Genomic DNA, 10,443 nt, shown 5'->3' with positions numbered 1-10,443 from the left:
TGACACAGTCTTGAGACAAGAGACATGCATCTGAAGTCAAAGCAGGATGTGCATCTTCAAACCAATACATTCTGCTGTGCTTTAGGACCCAGATGCAACACATCCCATGTGTGTTTGGCATTAATGTGTCTCTGCGTGGGAACCCCCTATAGATAAATGCTACAGCACTGGAAAATTTAGACCTATAGCTCAAGGCTATGCTGGGGTTCCTCCATCACCTTTCTCTGAGAAGTTTAGATTTTTCTAAATATCTTTGATTGTTGCACCTTGCGTCCTGAGAAACTGAGACAGACATGAACACTCCATTCTGCTTACTGTCAGGAGGATTACTGAAATAGGAGTCTGATTTGAGGTTTCTGTTGCAGTTAAGAATGACTCAACAGCCAGCTTTGAATATTTTAAAGACCAGTTAATAATGTTAAAAAAAAGTGTTAATCAACTGTTTTAGTTTGCACCCAGATGGAAAACTGACTTCTTGTCCATTTAAGTTAGTTACTCTCAAGAAGACTGGTGTAGGAAATAGTTTTCAGAGCCTCAACTTAAAGTAATAGCTGTGATTATTTGATGTTGGGTGTGAGATTGGTGTACAGAGTCAAAATATTTCCTATGGTGGATTCAGATCAGCTTGCTGCTGAGCTGGGAAGGCAGAAACCTCAGGGTGAGCAGTTACCTGGTCCTACTGGTTGAGCTCATGCAATGCAGCCATGTTATGTTGAGTGCACAACGTGACTGCCAACTCATCTAAGATAAGATAAGATGGTACTTGTTTTAAGTGCATTTATCCCACATATGGGAAATTCGTCGTTACAGCAGCAACCACAGGTATAGAAAAAAATACAAGAAAAGACACAAGGAGTAGAAGTATTTGAAAAAAAAACCAAAAAAAACCCAAAAACATAAAGTGGCAGTGATAATGAAAAAATTACTCAAATAGTGCAAAAAACCCAACCAACCAAACAAACAACATGCTACAACATACTGATGAGGCACAGAAGTTACATGACGTCTGTGCACAGTTGCTAGTGCGTATACGGGCATAAATCAGTTGACATGGGGACATTCTACTCCAGTCTTATTGGCCATTACCATTACCTTGTGTGTGTATATATATATATATATATATATACTATGTCTCCCTTTGTTCTGTGCCAGTTTGTCCTGTCTTTTTGCTTGAGAACATATGCCTATTTATATGCTGCATTTCATGCCCAGTCAGTTGTTGTATTCCTTTGATACTTTATATAGTCTGTGCCTTAGTTTTGCTTCATGTTATTTTGATTTTTTGTCTTGCTTGTGTTTTCTAGATTAGTAGTTATTCCTCAAAGTGTTTTCTGTTTCCTCCTAGTGAATGCTTTTTGGGTGATACTTTTTCATAAAATAATTGTTTATTTTGAACTTTGCTTCCTGAGTTGTGCATTTGGGTTCCGCCTGAGTTCAGTCGTAACATAAAACTACAACCTTTCAGCTGTCCGTCAGAAAGTCTATCGGCCCCATCAGAACTTCATAAACATTTAAATATTGAACTATGCTGTGTTATTGAATGGAATCAGTAGCGGATGTTCACTTGAAATATACTTTTTGAAAAAAGTAATACAATTTAAATTATTAGCTGTGCAACTCAGTTGAAGTACTTAGATTTAAAAGTATAATCATCTTGCAGTCTGTTGCCATTGTTTCCTGCCATTCCGTTTTGGATTTAATTTTTTATCAGCGGATAGGTCGGAGCCAAGAGAGATCCACCCTTTAGATTCTACATTGCACAGGAAAAGAAGGACATACTTTTTGTGACACATTTGTGCAAATGCAGTCGATGTAATATGCAGCCCCTGAATTTAGACACAAATCCCAGTGAAAGCTGGGAATCAGTTATTCCTAATAATGTTTAAAAGTTAATATAAAGTATTTGTCCATTGTTCAAAAAATAAGTTTGAAACATTTGATCAAAACCACAGAACACAGAAGTACATTTTTGGCATTATCACAAATTTTAATAGAATTTAACTGGTTTACCCTCCACCTAATTAAGGGGAACTTACACTGTTGTTAAATTCAGGCCTGTATGGCAGATAGTGGAAAAAGGTGGAAAGTGGAAAGCAAATGTCAACATACAATACATGTTCCAACATTCAACTCAACAGCATTTTTCAGTAAATCCATAATGGCAGTGTTGTTAGACTGGACTCATGATTGACTCATGGAAAGTCTTTGGAATGTGTCATGTGTCAACCAGGTACATATGGGAGAACATCAAGTCTCTGAAAATTGTGTTTTGTGGTCTTTGGAGCTTTTCTATAAAATAGCCAGAAGAATATTTAATATTATTTTGAAATTATCATCATCAAAGGCAGCCATCTGAAAAAAAAAAAGAATAAAAACTATACTACTGATAAAACTGCTGATTATTAGTACATCAGCGGACTTCAGTTCATGTTAAAACTAGTAAATCACTGACGTTCTCAAATCTTTTACGCAACAACTCTGTTATCTCTGACAATGTTATATGTTATAAACGCCATGTGAAAACCATACCCTTTCAAGAGCTAACCATTAACCACAGGAAATATCATTTTAAAGCTGAAAAAGATGTTTTATCTTCTGAAATCAAAAACACTTGAAGCTCAACAACCCCTCACTCTTTCATTGGTGACATATCAGATATTTTTATTCTGTTAAGCTCTTGTAAATCCAATGAGGTTTCCCATGAAATTGCAAGATGTCCACTGTGTCACCTACTCTTTCATTTCCAGTTTCTGGCTTTTATCTGCACTGTTGTGCAAGCTCCAAGGGCAGAAGGAGTGTCAAAAAAACAAGGTTTTAAGTCTTACTCCCCAAAAGCAGAGGGGTCGTACACTAGATCAAAATGTGACAAAATGTCTATTAAAAATTAGTGACTGACATTTGATTGAGTTGAAATACCATTTCTGTCTTACTCACCTAATTCAGGAAGTTTTTTTTTTCCTCGTTTGCCTATAAAGTATTTGCCTGACACCTGATGATACACACCCTGAGATGGGTGATCTTGAAAACAGGTTAATGGTCCTCTTGTTAACATTATTTTAAATCTTTGACAAAGTAAAGTAAAGGTCTTTCCCATATTCTGCTTCTCTGCTGCTGCTGTTGCATTCATTCATTCATTCATTCATCTTCTACCATTTATCCGTTTCCGGGCTGCAGGGGGTGCTGGAGCCAGTCCCAGTGCACATTGGGTACACCCTGCACAGGTCGCCAGTCAATCGCAGGCGTGTGGCACCAGTTGGACAGAAACCTCAGCAGATGGCAGAGCCTTAATGCAATGGAAATGATCCATTGCCATCTGGTGGCCGGCTCTGTAAATCACAGCTCAGTGTTCCACTGTATCCCAAGAGCATTCCAGTGGCAGGTCACATCTCTGCTCTGGTGAGTAGAAGTTCGTACTTAGTGGTAAGAGGACTAAAAACTGTGGAATTTTCAGTGGATTGATATGAAATATTAGTGTAATGACTGCCTGCTGATTATATATTTGAATATAATCTTCTAGTTGTTCATTGTAGCGTTTTGGCACTTATTACAGTTAATGTGGGTAAGGTTTATTTCTTAATAGTGTTGGTATGGGCAGCACAGGAGCATAGTCACAAGCCCTCACAACAAGAAGGACACAGCTTTGGTTCCAGTTGTGTAGAGTTTGCATGCTCTCCCTGTGCCTGTGTGGGTTTCCCCCAAAGACTAAATTCTAAATTAGATCTGAGGAGTGTGAGTGGTTGTTGGTCTCTGTCTGTCTCTGTGTGTTGGCCCTGTGATGGACTAGCGACCTGTCCAGGGTGCACCCTGCCCTCACCCAATGTGAGCTGGGATTGGTTCCAACCCCCCCAGGACCTGGAAAATGGACAAGTCAACTAATGTAATGGTGTGACTAAGTGCCGTTTAACTTGTACTTAGTGATTTTAGGAATGGGAGTCCAGAAAGGGGGAAAATCTCCCGACAGAGGAGCCAAGCCAAAGAAATGTAGATGGTACTGGTGCCAGAGCAAGGTGGTGGGCACTGAGCTACGGCGTGTCTGTATAGCTATGGATCCAAACACACAAAAGCTGTTAGCTCGTTGCTGCTGCTCAGCATGTTTATTTTCTGCACATGTGCAGAGCAGGTCAGGGGGCCTGGTCTTCTTCCAGCTGCCACTTTGTGTGTAGGAGTACAAGAGGTGCTGCAGCCACAGCCCCAGAGATCCAGAGCTTCAATGGCCAATACCACTGAGCCACAAAAGCCTGCTCACGTAGGAGGGGGACAGGAGAGCCCCCTGAAGCCCCTGTATTTCATGCCCCAGGGCGTAGTGCATTGAATTCTTCTTCACAATGTTTATGGTGTGTCTAAATGTGTCAGATTCGCTTTAAGTGCTCTGCAAGAGACCAGGCAATGAGGGCCCAGTCCACCAGGATGCCGCCCACTAGCAACCCCCTAGGCCAAGCAAGCCAGAGACACAGGACATGGACTTGGCAACATCAGCAAGGTGGAAAAGCTGCCTCCAACTCAACAGCAAATGGGGGCACAATCACATCTGCAGGAATTGCCTCCAGGGAGTGAAACCCAAAATCCTATGCCAGAGCCGACTGACAGAGGCTATCCGGGCCCCACTCCAGGCCCCCAGGTCAGAGAGAGCCCCAGGCCCCCGAGGGAGGGAAAAGGTGGCGGAGGAAAGAGGGAGTGGTGGGGGAGAGGCAAGGAGAGGCCGGAGAGCCCACCAGCCAGCCAGCACCACTCCCAGCGCACGCTGGAGGGGCTCCAGGGCACACAGACATAGAGCGGAGGAGGTCAGCTGGGCACACTCCTCAGAGCCAGACAACAACCCCGGGGTGAGGAGGAAAGGAACACCCCTTACAGCATGCTCAAGGTCCAGGCATTCTATTCCTGGACATGGGGGTGATAACGGCATTGACGTAAACAGAGATTATAACACTTGCAGAGAGATTATTAAAGTGCAGGGAAGGTACAGGTATGTGCAAAGATGGCACGCAGTATGCTTGCAGCCAAAGTTATGATGCATATTTAGGTTTAGAGAGTTAATGAATACTCTCCATGTTTTTTTAAAGTGTGTACTAAAGTGTAGTGAACCCATGTTCAAGGTGATGAGTAGGGTTATGGCCTCTATTTTATATAGTGTTGTGAGCTGCATTAACTTTAGTTTCTTTTCTTTGTAGGCTTCCTTTTGGATTTGCTGCTGTTCTGCCCTTAGTGCCCTGTTTTGACTTTAGTGTATTGGTTGTCTTTTTTGTACTTTGTCTTTGCATTGTTAAATTATGAGTTACTCTGAATATTAAAATAACTGCTATATTTATTAATTTTGCTATTAGTGCTTTTCTTGCAGTGAAGTGGAAAACTTAATCTTATTTGGTTAAGAGATTTATGATCAGGTTTTTAGTGTTGCCCGTGGAGAAGGGTTAGGGTTAGAGAAGGAAAATTAGGAATTTTGGTTTGCAGCATCCCGTATATTCTGCATGTTGATTTGGACCAGTTAAGTGAGTATTCAGAGGATTCTGAAAAATGTATAATGAGCTTGTATGCTTCCTGTGACAATGTTTGAGGTTATTGTAAGTAGAGCAAGATACAGTCCGCATTGATGTTGGCATTCTGATGTATCGCTGAGACCTGTGGTTCAATTAATATAGCAAACAGCAGGAGAGAGAGAGAGGACATCCTTGTATTGTTCCCCTCTGCAGAGTGAAGCTCTGTGATTTTGTGGTGACTGTAGCCTTAGGTGAGTTTTACTGTGCGGATGGCCGGTGGAAAAATGACTCTCCAAAGCCAAATTGTTGAAGGGTAGCAAAGAGGAAGAATGAGTTCACTTTGTCAAAGGCTTTTTAAGCATTGAATGATGCCACAGCTTCTGTGTTACTGCACTGTTAGATGCAATGGCTAGAATGCTGACAATAATGATGAGGAGATCTGGCAGTGAAAGGAGGGAGAACACAGCTTAAAGACACGCAGAAGGGGAAGATAATGAGACACAAATGCAACCATCACACAGGAGGGGAAGCTTGACAGGAAGTGGGAAGTGAAACACTAATTTCAAAATTAAACAGGAAGTAGGACAAAACTCCCAAATAAATGGCCCTTGCATAAATAAATTAGAATACTTTTTGAAGTTACTAGCACTTGGCCTTCATGGCCGATCAAGTCATTTAGTTAATAAAATTAACAGTGCAGTGACACTGCCTTAGAGGAAGAAGTCTTATCAAACTGTTAAGTTTTTTTTTTTATATATAAATAAATATATATAAATTTGTTTTAATCAAATATCAAACCAACAAGACAGCACCTGTTAGTTTGTGAATTGTTTTTTTTTTTGGAAGCCTCCAGTTTGAAATTTAGTCATTGTTTTTTTTTTTTCCTCTTTTAAAATAAGACCAGCTCTGCTCATCTCTGGTTCAGTCTGTACTCTCTCCTTGGTAGCCACAGCATTCTTAAAAGCAAAAGTCCCATTCACGGCCCAGAAGTCGAGTGACTTTCAGCTGGCAGAAATTTTTCAGTCCTGAACTAAACTAAGTTCTTTTACCTGAGCACATACACAAACTAACCCCTGTCTGCAAAATGTTACCGACCAGAACATGGCAAACAACTGCTCAGGACTTCAAACCCTCAGGAGCTCCTAAGAATCTTGGCTCACTTTGCTGTAATTAGTATCTGGCAGATGGATTGATGAGGAAATTTGTGGGATTATCTTTTATACAGTTTTACAAACTTTGCATCTGATTTCTTATGTTGTGTAACATTTTTAACATCAGGCATTTTCTTAGGTCAAGTATTTTATACTTGCCACAGATTGCAGAAAACAGAAATGCCTGTTTGTCTGGCCTCTCCTGACTCCCCTGCTGTGAATTCCTAAAAGTAATGTCAAAGCTAAGCTGACAGGCAGACACAATCTTAAGTGGAATGCAGTATTTTACTATATTTACTTTCTAAATATTATAGGAGGAAGTTTGCCTTGATCCCTCCTGGGTTTTTTTTTCCAAATCCCTTTCATTACTTGAGCATTTGAGCAGGCATACTTCAGACCTGATCTGGGTGATGAAGAGTTAATGGGGGATGTTTTGGAAGATTGTGGGGCTCACTGGGGGGCCACAACTGGGAGTTGCTGTCTCTCTAGGTTATCAAGATTACTGCAGACAGGGGGCCAATGGACAGGACAACAGATTGAGGCCTCAAAATCTCTTCATACCATATGGAGGAAATATCATTATAGGTCCTCTGTCTTTCTGAACTGCAGACATTCTCATGCTGAGCTTGGAGATCTAGCCATACAACCGACCAGCTTATTGGAAATCATGTTTATTGTAGAGTCCAGACAAGCATGGACAATATTTAAAAAGAGCCAGAATAGACCTAAGACCCTCACAGTGTGGTAGTGATGAAGGCTGGCACGTAAATCACTGTATTGTACTAATCAGGAATTAGAGACAACTAGAGCAATTAGTGAAGTCACACAGATTTGCTTTGGAGAGCTGGTGTCAGGCAACAGCATTTGGTCACATTTAGCAGCACTGTATTTTAAATGCTTGAACTGATAAGATTCCTCTTCATGGTGCTCCTTACACCCACACTAAATCTCCAAAGAAAGAGGTAAAGGTATGACAATGTCTTATGGCATCAGCTCTCAGTTGCATTCCTTACTTAATGTTAACCTAATTTGGACACAGAGGCTCAGTATCATGCTCCTTTTTAGTGCCACTAATACAGTTGTATGCAATCAGCTAGAATATGAGAAAGGAAACGGATGGACAGCCTGATGTAGAAATTTAAATATAAAGATTCTCACTTTCTTTGCTGAAAATAAAGAGAGTTTAACAGAAATACAGAAGGCAGCCATTCATCACATTTCTGTTGATTTCTTTGCAGATATTCCTCAGGAATTCCCCTATTTCTAATGCATTGCTAATTGCAAATAGAGTCACAGAACCTTTTGTTTTCATTGTAACAGATATATGGTCACATTCATTCACTTTCTTGGCCGAGACCACAACAGTTCAACAATGCTTTAACAATGCTTTAATAAGTCAGTGAATGAAATAGGAGACAGTGATTATTGGCTTTTCCACAAAGAGCTGTTCACATCTTTGAACCTGGGACCTGTTGCTCCCCAAAACAAAAGGTACATGGGGAGAGTATTTTTGCCCAAGTTGTCTAAGGTTTGGGGACCAGCCAGCGTGGTTGAATTTACGATTTGTGGATCCTACATTTCCCATAATGCAGTGCAGAAGATTATAATTAGTGGTCTCCAAACCAAAATTACTCCAATTAGTTATTTTTTCAGAAATATCTGAGCTCTTCCAGAGTCACAAAGGCAAAGTGTTGAGCAGTAAGAATAAACCTGTGTGTGAATACAAACTGTAAACCTATTATGTAGGACTGGTGCATTAATCCCTCATTTTCATGAATTCTTGCCACCCAATGCTGAATAAATACATTTTCACCTATATGGTAACAGGTGACTATCCTCAGTTTTGCATTTTGCTTGTCCTTCAGTTCCCTCCTTTTTTGTGTGTCTGTATCTGTGTTTGTTGGCTTTGTGTTAGTTGCAGTTTGAATGTCTCCCCATCTGAACCCAGCATTCTTTGTTGACAGAGTTAAAAAAAAAAAAAAGGCACGGTAGGGGGATGGGGGTGAAGGAGTGAAGTTAAGGGTCAGAAGGCAATTGGAGCTTTTTTGAGATGCCATTGTTGTTGGGTGACTAGACAGAAATGGATGTTAACTTGTGGAGGGCAACACAGAATGTATATGTGGGCGAGACAGAGAAACACAGACACGCAGGGCAAGAGAGTGAAAGTCAGATGGATCACCTAAAGCAAATTTCCTGTATGGAGCTATAAAAAGCCCCATCCCTTCCTCTCAAGAGAAGGTGCCAAACCCTCTCTCGGGTTTTTCCTGAGGAAAACCCAAAATGGCAGGTCCTCACAAAGTTACTCAAATGTTCCAAAGAAACACACTTTAAAGCGTAAAGTCTTGATGAACATTGTTCATTAGATCTCAAGATCCACATGCAATTTGTTCCTTACTTTGATTCATTTTAAAGAGAAATTATGTTCATAGGTTCATTTCTGACTTGCCTCCCTGAGTTTTTTTTTTTTTATCATTTTTTTTTTTTTTACAAAAAATTGTTATGAAAGAACTGTTTTTCTATAGTCAAGAGCTTAACAGCTCTTGAGTTGTTTACTTTACTAGAGCATCTGCTATCAGTTGGGGCAGACTGGACAGTACCAATTTTACCAGCTAACTTTGGTAGAAAAAAAAAAAGAGTGATAAAAGAAATGCAGGCATTGTAAAACTGGTAATTAATTTAATATATATATAAAGTTCAATTTTCCCCAGTATGGAACTATGTGTAAGCTGAGGGATAGAGTGTCTCAATTTGTCTTCATTTAAAATGTATTTTCTGGTGCTTTCAATTTCATGTGATGTAGCCACGACATGTTAAAATGCCACACTGTCAGTGTATCTACTGCTTTCTTTTAACATGGGGCAAAAAAAAACAAAACCCAAGAAACGAAGAAAATTAACCCCAATAAACACCAAGACATTTCACTGGCACCATGGGCACACAACGTGTGACACATTGTGTACTTATTAAGTTGGTTAATAAACCCTATTAAACCCTAATTTCTATTGCCACTTTTTTTCTTCTAGCATTTTCCAAAGTTATTTGGCGGTTTTTCCTTTGCTACAGCTGCAACTAAGTGCAATCAGGATTTGTTGATGCGTGGGTCTTTTTCCCAGGACTTTTTGACATATTTGACTAGAAAAACACCAAACACATGTCAAGGATGTGTGATATCATGGTAGTGGCATATTAGTAGTAGTGTTAACAACAGCTAAAACTATCATGTAACTCTGACCTGAATTACAGGAAGAGATGAAAAATGCTCTTTGCACTAAAACATTGTGCCATCAAACATGGCTGTAAGGCAGCTCTATAGGCAGTTGTTTCTATCATTCATAATGAAATAGGGTTAGTGTAAATGGAATTTTATTTAACATGCAAAAGCCATATTCAATTAAAATAAATTCGATAACAGGTTCCAGTAACCCCCCCGTGACATGGAAAGAGATAACATGTTGCTACTACCCAACACTAAAAGAGCTTCTTCTGAAGTTTTTTGGCTGTGTGCAACCAGCTGTTTGGAATATTACCTCCACCTTCTGGTGTGTGAGGTTTTTGGCTGTGTGTGTGAAGGGAGTCCCAAAGTTAAAATAAAATTTATTCCAACTGCATAAGCATAAACGTCTATGTTGCCTGAAAGGCAGACTACAGGCAGCTCCTGGTGAAGCTGAGCTGGTTAAGACATGTCAGCCTGTTGTATATTTCTTAATTGTGTGGCAGCTTTAATGAAAACAGCAGTCAGTCACCAAGGAATGTGAAGCTGTGCAGCTCCTGGGAATCACCAATTCACATGTTTGCGTGTTGATTGTAAAAGGCACTGT

This window comes from Echeneis naucrates, chromosome 9 (assembly GCF_900963305.1).
Source record: "Echeneis naucrates chromosome 9, fEcheNa1.1, whole genome shotgun sequence".
NCBI classification, from domain to species: Eukaryota; Metazoa; Chordata; class Actinopteri; order Carangiformes; family Echeneidae; genus Echeneis; species Echeneis naucrates.
The sequence above is the reverse complement of the archived record's forward strand: the minus strand, read 5'-3'. Positions refer to the sequence as shown.